This window comes from Hylobates moloch, unplaced genomic scaffold (assembly GCF_009828535.3).
Source record: "Hylobates moloch isolate HMO894 unplaced genomic scaffold, HMol_V3 SCAFFOLD_2, whole genome shotgun sequence".
Lineage (NCBI taxonomy): Eukaryota > Metazoa > Chordata > Mammalia > Primates > Hylobatidae > Hylobates > Hylobates moloch.
In genome coordinates, this window is record NW_026652277.1 from 21,936,352 (window position 1) to 21,951,479 (window position 15,128).

Consider the following 15,128-nt stretch of genomic DNA (forward strand, 5'->3'; position numbering starts at 1 on the left):
TTTTATCTACTTACATAATCGGAATTAGCAATTACTAATGATTTTTTTTTTAACTAAGCAACCTGGTGGGAAAAAACAACACCTAAAGTAAAGTATTATTCTTATGAACAATGTGAAACAAAATTAATCATTTGGAATGGCATCTAGATAGTAGGACTTTAATTCTTAATTTAGAATATTGAGCATAAAATACTATAGTTTTATTGAACCTTTTACCATGCCATTTTTTACAGTAAAAAAGGAAAAATAGAAATGAATATCTAGATAATTAAAATAAACATTTTCTGGTTATGTGAAACAAAAGAGAGTTTTAAGGGGTGGAAGAGGAAGGTGCAGAATTCTTGTCTGCCTTCCTAGCAGACAGAGTGGGCAAGTGGCTACTTGATCCAATTTCAAGGACAACTGCAAAAAGTGCATCCTCCCCAAATATTTCCATCACCCATTTACTGATGCATTCACCATTTTTCAGTTTAAAAGTTTGAACCTCAGTAAAATCCAAATGCTACTGAGAAAACTCCCATTCTAAGCTGTTATCAATTATTTATACCTCTGAATGAGTATCAGAGCAAACGTTGCCGGAAGAAAAAGAAAGTTTCAGGACCTCGAATAATTAATACGAATGGGAGAGGAGAACTTGAGGAAGGATGTGCAGAGAAACAGCTGAATTGCTGAGCAACAGAGAGAAATGTTTTTGTGTAGTTTTACCTGGTCTAAATTAACTAACTAGATAATGCCCTATTTTAACATTACCATTTAATGATGCATAACACACTTCATTTCATACTGTTCCCTGTAGCTGGGCAATGATTACTCCAAGGTATAATGGAAAACATGGATTAATTAGAGATTTCAGGTACGAACGTAACATGAATGTAAAATATACAGATCATTAAAATCATGTCTATAAAATAGAAATTAAAATATGAGTTTTGTAATGTATTTGACAACCAGATAATTTGTCTATCCACATAAATCAAACTAACCAGATTATTGCCATATTTCAGCTTTACTATGAACTGGGTTAATAAATATCATGACTAAATACTATCTCTTAAAGCATTTTGTAATAGATGTAAGGGTTTTTTCCCCTTTTGGTTATAGTAATAATAAATTTTCACATTGTGTGGAAATCAAGATCAACTGTTAAGATAGCCAAGCAATCATGTAATAGTTCAGTTACTTCAAACATAAAGTAGGCTCAGATTAATTTTTTCCTAACAAACTGGTTCCAGTCCACTCAAGATTCTATCCAAAAAGCAGTATTTAGCACTTTTCAGGCTAATTCCAAACAAATGAAGATTAACAGATCATCAGTTTAGTTTCACACATGAAATTGAAAAATGAATTGCTGGTCAAAATGCTAATAACACAAATGCGAAATTTATGTGTGTTCCTTGTTCCTAAATATTGAAAAAATATCAACTAATCATCAAGTTTGCCAAAAAAAAAAATTGAAATATAATTCCTAGTTAATTGGTTTACCATTCATTATTACTTCTCTTTGAATTCAGTAACTTATCAATGATTAAAGATGTGTTTCAACAAGTTAATTCTTTAAGTTCAAGTAACTGGAAACCATTTTCTCAATGGTGCAGCATTTCTTAATGTCAGTTCAAGATGTTTGGAGACATATTGCTGATTTTAGAAGGTGATGTGTGCTGATTTATGAAGGAATTGTTTAGCTTGTACTCTGGGCTCTGATCAAGGGAAATACACTCTCAGATACAGCCTGGCATTTAAGGGTACCTCTTTCCTAGCTGGTTATCTGCTTCCTGAGTTCAGTTGTAATAGCTTGCGAGTTTCTCCCATCCCATATGACTGGATTCTGATTTCTTATTTTCTGATAGCAGGGTAAACTTTGTTCTCCCTTTACTAAACGTTGACTTGACAAATAAATAGACCTCCTGCATTTTAACGTTTGTCTGTTTTTGAAAAGATTCTCATCTGTTTCTGTGATCACAGCCTCCCGATCCCAGTGCATGCAAACCCAGTGGCTCAGAAAATGGTCAATGCTATTTCTTCTGGTAGCGTGACCATCTGACCACCTGCCCCTCAGTAAGAATAGGGACCTGTCCTCTGTTGACAGAGTTTCCCTCTCAGCTGTGCCTGATGCCAGGCTGTCTAAGAATGGGAGTTCCAGCAGAACAGACCAGGAAAAATAGTGCCTTTGCAGTACCTCCCAGTTGTGCTAGAACTTCTCTCAATTTCCCTTATTAACTAGATTAAAAATGAGTAATATTTTTTCAGTTTGTTGGTTGCCAAAGAGTACCTTCCACCACCAGGTTTATCTGAGAACATGTAGTCCATCTTTTTTTTTTTTTTTTTTTGAGACAGGGTCTTGCTCTGTCACCCAGGCTGAAGTACAATGGTGCAATCATAGCTCACTGCAGTCTACAACTCCTGGGTTCAAGCAATCCTCCCACTTGAGCCTCCAGAGTAGTTGGGACTAGAGGGACTTGCCACCACACCTGGCTAATTGTTTTTTGTTTTAAATTTTTTGTAGAGATGGGAGGGGCGGGTCTTGCTATGTTGCCCAGGCTGGTCTTGAACTCCTGGCCTCAAGGAATCCTCCTATCTCTCTCTGCCTCCAAAAGACCTGTGATTATAGGCATGAGCCACTGCGCCCAGCCTGGTCCATCTTCAGTTGAAAGGAAATAGAGGAACTATCTCTCGCATATTCCCATTGTCCCAGTGCTGTCATAGCCTTGGCAATGACTGGTAACTTCTCTTCTTAGGACTAGATTTCTGGGTGGTAGAATATGAACACTAGAAAGGTCTAGAGAAAGGCATCAGCATACTTGGCCTCGTCTTGGCCTTTAGGCTTAAAAACTGTAGGGAGCACTGTGACTCTATCTTTACTGGTATTAGTTCCCCAAATCCTGGGCCGCTGGCTTTGGCCCTGTGGCAGCTTTTGCTGAATTGCAGCACATCTTTGAAGCATCTCTACCAGCCATACAATTATAGAGAGCCAATGCTAGACTGTGTTTTGTAAAGAAACTGAAATATATGTTAGTGCTTTAATTTATCATCATGTTTTCTGCCACACAGATCTCTCTGTTTTTACCAATACTCAAACTACCTCTCTAAATTAAATAAATAAATCTCTTAATTAAATAAATGGGTGGCAGGGCCTAACCTTACCACTGAGTATTCAACTTCCTTGAAGATGTGGTTTGGTCCTCTTATTCTCAGATTTACCAGCTGTAGTCGATTCAGATGGAGGTGTGGGGAAGACCTACTTCCTATACCTGTTTTTAAAATCTACTTTCCTAAAATGTAACATTACTTTATGTATTCCTTTTAACAAGTTTATGAGGAGGGTGTTATCAAACCTATTTTATACCAATGCAAGCATTTGTTCTCAGCTAAACTAACAACTCACATTTAGCCAGGTCTTGTACAAACTGTGCAAAATGCTTTAAATTCAAAAACTCTGGGAAGTAGGTAAACTATTAGGGCATTTTACAGAACAAGACAGGCTTGGGATCATTAATAAAGTGACAGATACTTACAGATGTTACTGATGGTCTCCATGTTGTCAAATCCAGAGGATTCTTCCCTATCATGATCTTACTTAACCACCTAGCACCAGGCAACCCTCTTTGACTGACACCACAACTGCTCACTCTTTTTTCCTATCTCCTTGATCTTCTTTTCTGTCTCTTTCTTCTTTTTTTTTTTTTTAACCAACTCTAAAGGAAGCAGCTCCTTAAGACAGTCCTGGTCTTCTTCTCTGTGTTCTCCACCCTCTTTCCATGGATGACCCCAAACATTCTCATAGCTTCTATTACAATCTGTATGCCTACAATAACAACACTTATTCCTCTTTCACAGATCTCTTCTCTGAGCATCAGTTAATGATCCAACAATCTACCCGAAGCTACAACCACCTGGTAGATGCTTCAGGAGTGTCTAAAAATCACATAATGTTCCAAAGCTGAATCCTTGACCTTCTGCCTACAATGCAGTGAATGGCATGGCATCACCCTTTATCTGGCTGTGTAAGTCAGAAACCTAGAAGTCATTCTTCTCTTTAAGATGCCTGTATCTGATCCATCAGCAAGTTCCAGCAATTTCATTCCAAAAGATCTCCTATCTTTCTAATTTTTTCTGTCTTGACAGCAGCCATACGTTTTTTCTTTTCTTTTCTTTTCTTTTTTTTTTTTTTTTTTTTGAGACAGGGTCTCAGTCTGTCACCCAGTCTGGAGTGCAATGGCATGATCATAGCTCACTGCAGCCTTGACCTCCTGGGCTCAAGCCATCCTCCCACCTCAGCCTCCCAAGAAGCTGGGACTACAGGCATGCACCACCATGCCTGGCTAAATTTTTAATTTTTTGTCGAGACAGGGACCCACTATGTTGCCCAGGTTGATCTTGAATTCCTGGACTCAAGTGATCCTCCCACCTTGGCCTCCCAAATGCTGGAATTACAGGTGTGAACCACCGCACCTGGCCTGACAGCTGCCATGTTGGTTCAAGCCAACATCAACTTTTCCAAAGGGGTCTCCCCCTGCCTTGTCCCTGAAATCTGTTCTTCCTCAAACTATTTTAAACATTATTCCATTTTTTAGCTAAATTTTTACCAAAATATTACAGAATAAATTTTACAGAAAAAGTGCATAAATCATAAATATGCAGCTTGATGCTGTTTTATAACGTGGACACCCCTGTATAACCAGCACCTGGATCGTGAAATAGATCAACACCTCAGAAGCACTCCCTCATCTCCCTCCTAGTCATCACCCCCAAAGGGACCTACTCTTCTACCTTCTATTGCCATCAATTAGTTTTGACCATTTCTGAACATTATATAACTGGTATCAACAGTTTTTAAATACAAATTATGACACAACTGCCTAAACCTCTCAAAGGCTTTCTTTACACTGATAGTAAAATACAAACATGTTACTGTAGTCCCAATACTATCTGTCATCTACATACTTCCTTAGGCTCATATCCTGTCATTTCTCCCATTTTCTCAATATACTCCAGCTCACTTGTTTTTTTGTTTTTGTTTTTGTTTTTTGTTTTGGGTTTTATTTTTATTTTTTTGAGTCTCCCTCTGTTGCCCAGGCTAGAGTGCAATGGTGTGATCGTGGATCACTGCAACCTCCACCTCCTGGGTTCAAGCAATATCTCCTGTCTCAGCCACCCGAGTAGCTGTGATTACAGGCGCCCACCACCACACCCAGCTAATTTTTGTATTTTTAGTAGAGACGGGGGTTTCACCATATTGGCCAGTCTGATCTCGAACTCCTGACCTCAGGTGATCCACCCACCTCGCCTTCCCAAAGTGCTAGGATTACAGGCATCTCGGTCTTCTTTTTTTCCTTGGATATGCTAAGAAATATCCAAATGCCTTGACACAGGGCCTTTGCATATGCTGTTTCCTCTGTTACAATGCTAGTTCCAGCGTAGCTGGTTTCTTCTTGCCCTGAAATTCTCACCTTAAACATTACTGCCCCAGAGAACTTTCCATGGCCATCATATCCCATGTACATACCCCACCCTATTGTCATAGGATATGGCTTCTGTGTATCAGGGATGGTTAAGTGTCTTTTGTGGCTTGGCAAACAAGAGGCACAATAAGGTTTTAGCCACTGTGCACACATACAGTTTGTGGGGGTATTTGATTTGGTTAAATTTGGTTAACAAGAAAAGTGGAAGAATTAGAAAAGAGATGTCAAACAGAGGCCAGATTCAATGGCTCACGCCTATAATCCCAGCACTTTGGGAGGCCAAAGTGGGAGGATGGCTTGAGGCCAGGAGTTCACGACCAGCCTGGGCAACATAGCAACACCTCATCGCTACAAAAAGTTTTTAAAAAAATAACCAGGTGCAGTGGGTGCATGCCTGTAGTCCCAGCTACTCGGGAGGCTGAGGCAGGAGAATGGCATGAACCCGGGAGGCGGAGCTTGCAGTGGGCCAAGATTGCGCCACTGCACTCCAGCCTGGGCGACAGAGCAAGGAGCAAGATTCCATCTCCAAAAAAAAAAGAGAGATGTGCTGTTGGAAGTCCTGGTTTACTCTCCTCCGCCTCACACAACACGGGCCCAGGCCTGGGGAGGAAGGCTGCAAAGGTATCTTCCTTGGAAATCATTCCTTAGTTTCACAGAATGCTTCAGTTTCAGTGGGATTTTCGAATGAAATGCCTCATATAGAATTCAGGTTTCCTCTTAGAGAAACTAACGTCCGAGGTCTGGGGAGGTGGCTCACACCTGTAATCCCAACCCTTTGGAAGGCCAAGGAGGGAGGATCGCCTGAGATCAGGAGTTTGGGACCAGCCTGGGCAACACAGTGAGACACCATCTCTACAAAAATTTTAAAAATTAGCTGAGCATGGTGGTATGCACCTGTAGTCCCAGCTACTTGGGAGGTTAATGTGGGAGGATCGTTAGAGCCTGGGAGGTTGAGGCTGCAGTGAGCCATGATTGCATCACTGCACTCAAGCCTGGGCAACAGAACAAACCCTGTTGAAGGAAGGAAGGAAGGAAGGAGGGAGGGAGGGAGGGAGGGAAGAAAAGGAAGGAAGGAAAGAAAGAAAGAGAGAGAAAGAAAGAAGAAAGAAAGAAGAAAGAAAGAAAGAAAGAAAGAAAGAAAGAAAGAAAGAAAGAAAGAGAAAGAAAGAAGGAAAGAAGGAAAGAAAGAAGGAAGATAATGTAATGTCTGGGATTATTCATATGAAAGTATTCCATGAGCCCCAAAGACTTGCTCTCATGTAGCATAAGCTTGGAGAGAACACAAAAGTGTAATTATTTGTATTTACAGTATAAAAGGTAGTAGAATTTGTTCCTGTTTGGGGTTTTGGTTGGGCTGTTTTGGTTGGGCTGTTTTTGTTGTAAAAGGCAGAGCCTGGCTCTAGTTCCCTCAGCTCACTGAGGTATGAGTTTAAAGGGGACAGAGGCCATGTTGGCTTTGTCTGTCCTCGAAGTTCTTCCAGATGAATTCGCTGACTCCCTGGCTATCACTGGTGTTGGCTATTGAGGCTCATCTTGCCACTACTGCAGCCCGGGCTTCCTCTTCCTGCCATCCAGTACTGGGCAGGAGAAGAGGCACTCGGAAGGAATATTCTACCATCAGGGACCATGGCCTGGCTCTCTGTGCTCAAGCCAGTTACTTGATTTGCCATTCCCCACTCAGGACCTACCTGGAGGCTCTCATGCCATTTCTCTACTCCAGGCTGGAGTGCAGGGGTGCAATCACGGCTCGCTGCAGCCTCGATCTCCTGGGCCCACACTGTCTTCCCAATTCTGCTTCCTGAGTCACTGGGAACACAAGTGCACACCACCACACCTGGGCTGCTTTTTAAATTTTTTGTACGGACAGGGTCTCACTATGTCGCTAGCCTGATCTCAAACTCCTGGGCTCAAGCGATCTGCCGGGCTCAGCCTCCTGAGTAGCTGGGACTATAGGTGTGTGCCACCATGCCAGGCTTACCTCCTGTCTTTCAAGTTTCACCTTCTGCTGAAGACTGCTTCATTCATGTAAGTTTTTTGTATCGATTTTCTGACAGGGGGTGAGGAGAGGGATTTCAATGGCCCATTTACCCTTCCAAGCCTACTCATGCCAACCTATGAATGTATTGTCCTTCCAGCTGGGGCTGGGACAGGGGATGACGAGGCCATGCAATATGTGTACCTAAAGGCTGCCCTTTCAGGAGGTACGGGGGGTGATGCATCTTCCTTAGAAGCAATTGTGGTTATAGCAGGCAATGTATTTGACATTCCTAGTTTATTCTCATCAACAAAAGTAAAGCCCTAGCAATGTAAGAATAGATACAAAATATATACAGTCATGTAGCTTTTTTACTTGATATTTTTAAATATCAAAGTGCTAGGATTATAGAATATATTATAGAATATATAGATATAGATAGATGATAGATAGATAGATACATAGACAGATGGATATGGGCTAGATGCAGTGGCTCATGCTTATAATTTGAGCACTTTGGCAGACCAAGGAGGGAGGATGGCTTGAGGCCAGGAGTTCTACACCATCCTGGGAAACACAGTGAGACCCCCACCCCCACCACCATCTCTACAAAAATAAAATAAAATATCAAGCATGGTGAGGCACAGCTGTAGTCCCAACTACTCGGGAGGCTGAGGTGGGAGGATTGCTTCAGCCCAGGAGGTCAAGGGTGCCATGAGCTATGATTGCACCACTGCACTCCAGCCTGAGCTACAAGTGAGACCTCATCTCTAAAAAAAAATTTTCATTGAAAAAAGAAGATATTCTTTTTTAAAAAATAGCTCTGATTTGAAATGCTTATTTGAGTCAGCTGTGGAGCATTATTTACTGACTCAATAAGTTAATATGTTCTTTAGAAGTATTAGTATTCTAATAGTCTATTCCTGCAAGCAGTAAAAACCAGAACATAATAGTTTAGTTTTGTACACCTGAACTTTAATGGAAAAGAGGCTTGGGAGATGAGAAGGCATGGAGAGGCTGCTACATGCTCCAGCTGCAGTGTCCAGAATAGATGTTAGGAATTTCCAACTGTCTTCTGCATTATTTAACATGAATCTAACCCAACTTTTCCTTTGGCTCAATGGAAAACAGGTTTCAAGGGAGCAAAAAAAGTGTTTTTATCTTCCTTAGGTATTTCTGCAGCAGTGAGAGTAGGAATTTTCCCACCTTCTGAATTAAAGCAAGATTACACATTTCCATCAGTCATATCTAGCAAAAAACATAGATGACATCCTTGATTTCTTCCATCCCCTTCTCTCCTGTTTTCAGCCAACCCATCATCAAGTCCTGATGGTTCTACTTCCAAAACATATCCTGAGTCTGACCGTGTCTCTGCATCTTCACAGCTATCACCTCTGTCCTAGCCTGGCTGCTGCAACAGACTCTAGATTAGGAATGCATCCAGCAGCAAACGGAAAGTTCAACTCTGGTTGTTTTAACAAATAAATGTTTATTTGTCTCAAATAAAAATAGTCCAAGGGAAGTCAATCCAGGTCTGGAGCAATGGCTCAACAATGCTATCAGGGACCCAGCTCTATCTTTCCTATTATCCTTAATGTGTTGACTTTTGTTCTCATACTTGTCACCTCACGGTCTCTATGTGGCTGCTACATAGCCAGGCATTGCATTTGGGGTACAGATAGGAAGAAGGGTAAGGGCAGAGAATGATTTCCTTCAGAAGTTATTTTCTGTCTATTCAGGAAGGGAAGCCCTTGCCGGAAGATACCGACTCCCATCTCATCAGCCAGAACTGGGTCCAAACCGATTCTTAGACCAACCAATATCCAAAGGACTAAAATTACTGGGGTGGTGATATGGTTTGGCTGTGTCCCCACCCAAATCTCATCTTGAATTGTAGCTCCCACAATTCCCACATGTCATGGGAGGTACCCAGTGGAAGGTAACTGAATCACAGGGTCAGGTCTTTCTCATGCTGTTCTTGAGATAGTGAATAAGTCTTCTGAGATCTGATGGTTTATTTATAAAGAGAAGTTCCCCTGCAAAAGTTCTCTCTCTTTGCCTGTTGCCATCCATGTAAGATGTGACTTCCTCCTCCTTGCCTTCTGCCATGATTGTGAGGTCTCCCCAGCCATGCTGAACTGTGAGTCCATTAAACCTCTTTCCTTTATAAATTACCTAGTCTTGGTTATGTCTTTATCAGCAGTGTAACAACAGACTAATACAGGTGGGATATAGTAGACTCATTACACAATATCTCCCCCAGCCTTCTTCTACTGTGCCTTCCTGTACGAGAAGCTAAAAACTACCTTTCCCAGGCTCCCCTGCAGCTAGGGAATGGAGTGGAGTGGGGAGAAAGGTAGGGTACACCTGTCTATTTTGTTGATGTCAATTAGCAGAGGTAGGGTGGTTCTGAAGTGATTAAATAGGTGCTTCTTTACCTCTTCTTTGTAAAATGATTTGAGTCATTATTAACTCCATTAAGTTTGTCACGTTTTGGCTTTTGCCTCCTGCTATTTCAATAAAAACTGTTGCAAAATTAAGTAACCCACAATAGAGCACTTCACAGCATATATGGTTGATGAGTGGTGCCTGAAGCAAGATAAATTTCTCTGGTCTCAGAACCACAAATTACCAGGCTTCTTTCTCCAAGGGCACAGCTGCTGCTGCTGGTAATGGTGGTGGTGTGTGTGATTTCTCTAAATCATCTAGGCACTGAGAATTACGACTAATGGTGTTTTTTTCCCTCTTGACCCTCAAGTAGTTTTAAGGCAAATGCATGGCTTTTTTCCTGAAAGTATGGTCTTCTTTGTGTATATTTTGTGTGATAACCTCTCTTCTGATTCTGTCTTTTCTACTCTTATTTCCCTTTCTCTTGGTTCCCTTACTTATTTTTATTTCACTTTGTTGCATATGTTTTTTCCACATGCCAGAAACCCTTTCTGGAAATAGATAGGATTATAAGACTATGGCTGCTAAAGGAGAAAACTATTAAGTAAAGACATCTGGCTTCCTTTCCAACTTGGGCCTGGCAGAATGGCTCCTGCAAAGAAGGGTGGAAAGAAGAAAGGCTGTTCTGCCATCAACAAGGTGGTGACCCAAGAATACACCATCAACATTCAGAAATGTATCCATGGAGTAGGCTTCAAGAAGTGTGTTCCTTGGGCATTCAAAGAGATCTGGAAATTTGCTGTGAAGGAGGTGGGAACTCCAGATGTGCGTGTTGATACCAGGCTTGACAAAGCTGTCTAGGCTAAAGGAATATGGGTGTCCCATACCCATCCATGTGTGGTTATCCAGAAAACGTAATGAGGATGAAGATTCACCAGATAAGTTCTATACTTTGGTTACCTATGCACCTGTAACCACTTTCAAAAATCTACAGACAGTAGGATATAGTGGTCATGCCTATAATCCTAGCACTTTGGGAGGTTGAGGCAGGCGGATCACTTGAGCTCAAGAGTTTGAGACCAGCCTGGGCAACATGGTGAAACCTCACCTCTACAAAAAAACACAAAAAATGCCGGGCGCAGTGAAACCCCATCTCTACTAAAAATACAGAAAAATTAGCCAGGCGTGGTGGCCCACGCCTTTAATCCCAGCTACTTGGGAAACTGAGGCAGTAGAGTTGCTTGAACCTGGGAGGCGGAGGTTGCAGTGAGCCGAGATTGCGCCACTGTGCTCCAGCCTGGGCAACAGAGTGAGACTCCATCTCAAAAAAAAAAAAAAAAAAAAAAAAGCCAGGTGTGGCAGCTCACACCTGTAATCCCAGCACTTTGGGAGGCCAAGGCGGGTGGATCACCTGAGGTCAGGAGTTCAAGACCAGCCTGGCCAACATGGTGAAAACCCATCTCTACTAAAAATACAGCTGGGTGTGGTGGCATGCATCTGTAATCCCAGCTACTCTGGAGGCTGAGGCAGAAGAATCGCTTTAACCCAGGAGATGGAGGTTGCAGTGAGCCAAGATCACACCACTGCACTCCAATCTGGGTGACAGAGCAAGACTCCGTCTCAAAAAAAAAAAAAACCAAAAAACACACACACACAAAATTAGCCGGGCATGGTGGCACATGCCTGTGGTCCCAGCTACTCTGGAGGCTGAAGTGAGAGAATTGTTTGAGACTGGGAGGTCAAGCCTGCAGTGAGCCGAGATGGCACCACTGCACTCCAGCCTGGGCGACAGAGCCATATCCTGTCTCAAGAAAAAAAAAATTATAGTCAATATGGATGAGAACTAAGCAATGATTGTTGAATACATGAAATAAAATTATAAAACCACAAAAAAGTAAAGACATCTGAGCTCCCAAATTAGAAAAACTATAACTAATGCTACATATCATAAGTAAAAATTGGGGAATAGACACTTTATGGCTATAAAATAATGTTAGTAGAATATTTTAAGTTGGTCTCAAACATGAATCTCTACTTTCTTTCTCAAAAAAGAAAAAATACAGACTTTCCTCCATATGCTTGCCATAAACTATGAACAGGATGAGTGTAAAAGATGGTCAGTATTGGCCTTAAACCATATTACTATAGTGAGAACGACTCCACACATCACAGAATTTAACTGGACATGTTTGCACTAACACTTTAAAGAAGATAAATGCATATAGAAATGTTCCGAACACTGGTAGACAGCACTGCCAGGTGAGAAACCCACACCCAAATGACAGCAGTGACATCTGAGATGATTTAGAGTGGGACCACAAGCTAGATTGTGGAGCGATGTGTGGGCAGCAGGCAGTGGTTGCACACAGCCCTGCTCTGACTGCAGTGTCCTGGCCCCAACCAGAAGCTTCCCAGGCCGTCATTTTTTTTAAAACTAGATGAGATTCCTTTACAGCATTTGAAGGATTCTGCTGTTGTCAAGCCAGTTAAAAATGTGATTGGCCATCCAATTAACAAATTCAAAAGCACACAAAGGTCTGTTTTATGAAATGCAGTAAGACGCAATGATTCAGCCTCATGGCTTTCTAATCAGAGCAAAATTTTTACCCCAAATAATAATTAACCTGCTTCATCAAGTTTGTTTACTAAACACAGTTCCTCTAAAAGGTTTCTGTTTCCCATTCCACTCCCAGTTCAAGTTCACTCTCAAATGCATTTATTAGCATTGAGTCCATTCAGAAGAGTGAGCTGAAGGCCATTTAAGAGGCATTCTCTTAAATTGAGAAAATCTAAATTTTGAGTAAAGGAGAATTATTGAATAAGGGAGTAACCTGTTGGAGACTTCTCTCCTTAAAATCAGTCCTTGCTTCTCCACCGCATTCACAATAAATTCCCAAACCTGGCCGGGCATGGTGGCTCACACCTGTAATCTCACCACTTTGGGAGGCTGAGGCAGGCAGATCATTAGGTCAGGAGTTTGAGACCAGCCAGTTTGAGACCAGCCTGGCCAACATGGTGAAACCCCATCTGTACTAAAAATACAAAAATTAGCCGGGCATGCCTGCAATCCCAGCTACTCCGGACGCTGAGACAGCAGAATCGTTTGAACCCAGGAGGTGGAGGTTGCAGTGGGCTGAGATTATGCCACTGCACTCCAGCCTGGATGACAGAGCAAGACTCCATCTCAAAAATAATAATAATAAAATAAAATCCAAAACCCTTGGTATGGCATACATGATTTTTTATTATCTGAACCCTGTTCTTCTCCCTAGCTGCATCTCTGGTCACTCCTCACTGCCCTACAAGATGGGACCATACTGAATTACATGTGGCTCCATAAATACGCCTCACACTCTTTTGCCTCTAGGTATCTACACAGTAACCCCAGAACTGTCGCCTATCTCCTCTGTCCACTTTTCTTGCCTGATGACTGAGGCCCATGATCTTCACCTCCACCAGGGAACCTTCTTTCACCCCTATTTTTTTGGTACCTCATTGTATCCCATACTCGGTTGTACTCCTTAAGCTGTCCTGAAGTTGTCTGTGTACTCTTCTGGCTCCAACTGTAAGTTCCTTAAAAGCAAGGATTGTGTTATGTTTATCACCACATCTCTAGCACCCAAAAGAGTCCCTGGAACACAGGAGGTGCTACATACATATTTGTTGAATGAATAAAAGCTATTTTTCTGAAGGAAACAATATACTTGCATAAATAGTTTTGCTGTATTTGGGGAAGAAAGCATTAATTTATGGACACAATTTATGTCTTATCAATTTCAGGTTTCCTAAAAAGTACCTAAAAAGTATCATGCAAGTTGGTAATCCTACTACTTGCATTTTTATCCCATGCCAAATTTATGACAACTTCATCATAGCTTAAATGAGAAATGTGTAAATCAAAATATTCTTTTAAAGAATAAAAGTGCTTTCTAAATAGAGCTCACTATTAAGTTAAAACTTGAAACAACTCTTAGTCATAGTTCCCTGTAGAATAGGAGACTAGCTGGGTGCAGTGGCTCACAGCTGTAATCCCAGCACTTTGGGAGGCCAAGGCAGGCAGATCTCTTGAGGTCAGGAGTTCAAGACCAGCTTGGCCAACATGGTGAAACCCCATCTCTACTAAAAATACAAAAATTAGTGGGGCATGGTGGCGCGCTTCTGTAATTCCAGCTACTCGGGAGGCTGAGGCAGGAGAATCACTTGAACCCAGGAGGTGGAGGTTGCAGTGAGCCGAATTCGTACCACTTCACTCCAGCCTGGGTGACAGAGCAAGACTCCATCTCAAAAAAAAAAAAGCAAGCTAGTTGTATTTTTATTTTCTAAAGAGTGAAGGGCTCTTTTGCCAGCTGAGAAGAAAAATATCAAGAATAAAAGCTGTCAGTCTCTTCTCTGACCTGATGGTGATAATAATGGTGATGATAATAATTTGTCATTGTTAAATGTGTACTAGATACCAGGCACTTTAAATTACTGGATTACTTCATTCAGTTCTTACAACAGTACTACGATTACCTTCATTTAAAGATGAAAAAATAAGTTTTGGAGAAAAGATTCATGCACCTGTGAACACTCAGTAACTAGTAGACTCAAGACTGAAGCCCAGGCAGTCTGACATCAGAGCTTACTTAGATCTTTACTGACTTCTGGAAAATGAAATCTCACATTAAGAAACATAAGATACTGGCTGGTGCAGTGGCTCATGCCTGTAATCCCAACACTTTGAGAGACCAAGGTGGGAGGATTCTTTGAGACCAGGAGTTTGAAACCAGCCTGGGCAACATAGCGAAACCCCATCTCTACCAAAAATAAAAATAAAAATGTTAGCCAGGCATGGTGGCGTGCGCACTTCTGTAGTCCCAACTACTTGAGAGGCTGAGGCAGGAGGATCACTTGAGCCCAGGAGTTAGAGGCTGCAGTGAGCCCTGATCGTGCCACTGCACTCCAGCAGCCTGGGTGACCGAGTAAGACCCTGTCTCTAAAAAAAAAAAAAAAAAAAAAAAAAGAGCTACGTCTGAGTTTTGGTGAACTCCTACTCTATACATTATATAACATTACCAGTTATTGAGTAGAACATTGTCTAAAACTGGGTGTTCTGGGCTTCCATTCAATGGATTTTAGTTATGAAAGTTTTAGAAATTATGTTCTATATTGTTTATCTACTGCTGCAAAACAAGTTACCTCCAAACTGTACCAGCTTAAAACGACATTCTTTATCTCCCAGCTTTTGAGACTGGGGACTCTGGGGGCTGCATAACCAGGAGGGCAGTTCTGGCCCAGAATCTTCCATGAGGTTAGTCAAGCTGATG

The 15,128-nt window shown here is 41.7% G+C and overlaps 1 pseudogene; it reads left to right on the forward strand.

The window, feature by feature from the left end:
- Positions 1 to 10,467: 10,467 nt before the first annotated feature.
- On the forward strand, positions 10,468 to 13,162 carry LOC116476387 (large ribosomal subunit protein eL31-like; annotated as a pseudogene).
- Positions 13,163 to 15,128: the final 1,966 nt, after the last annotated feature.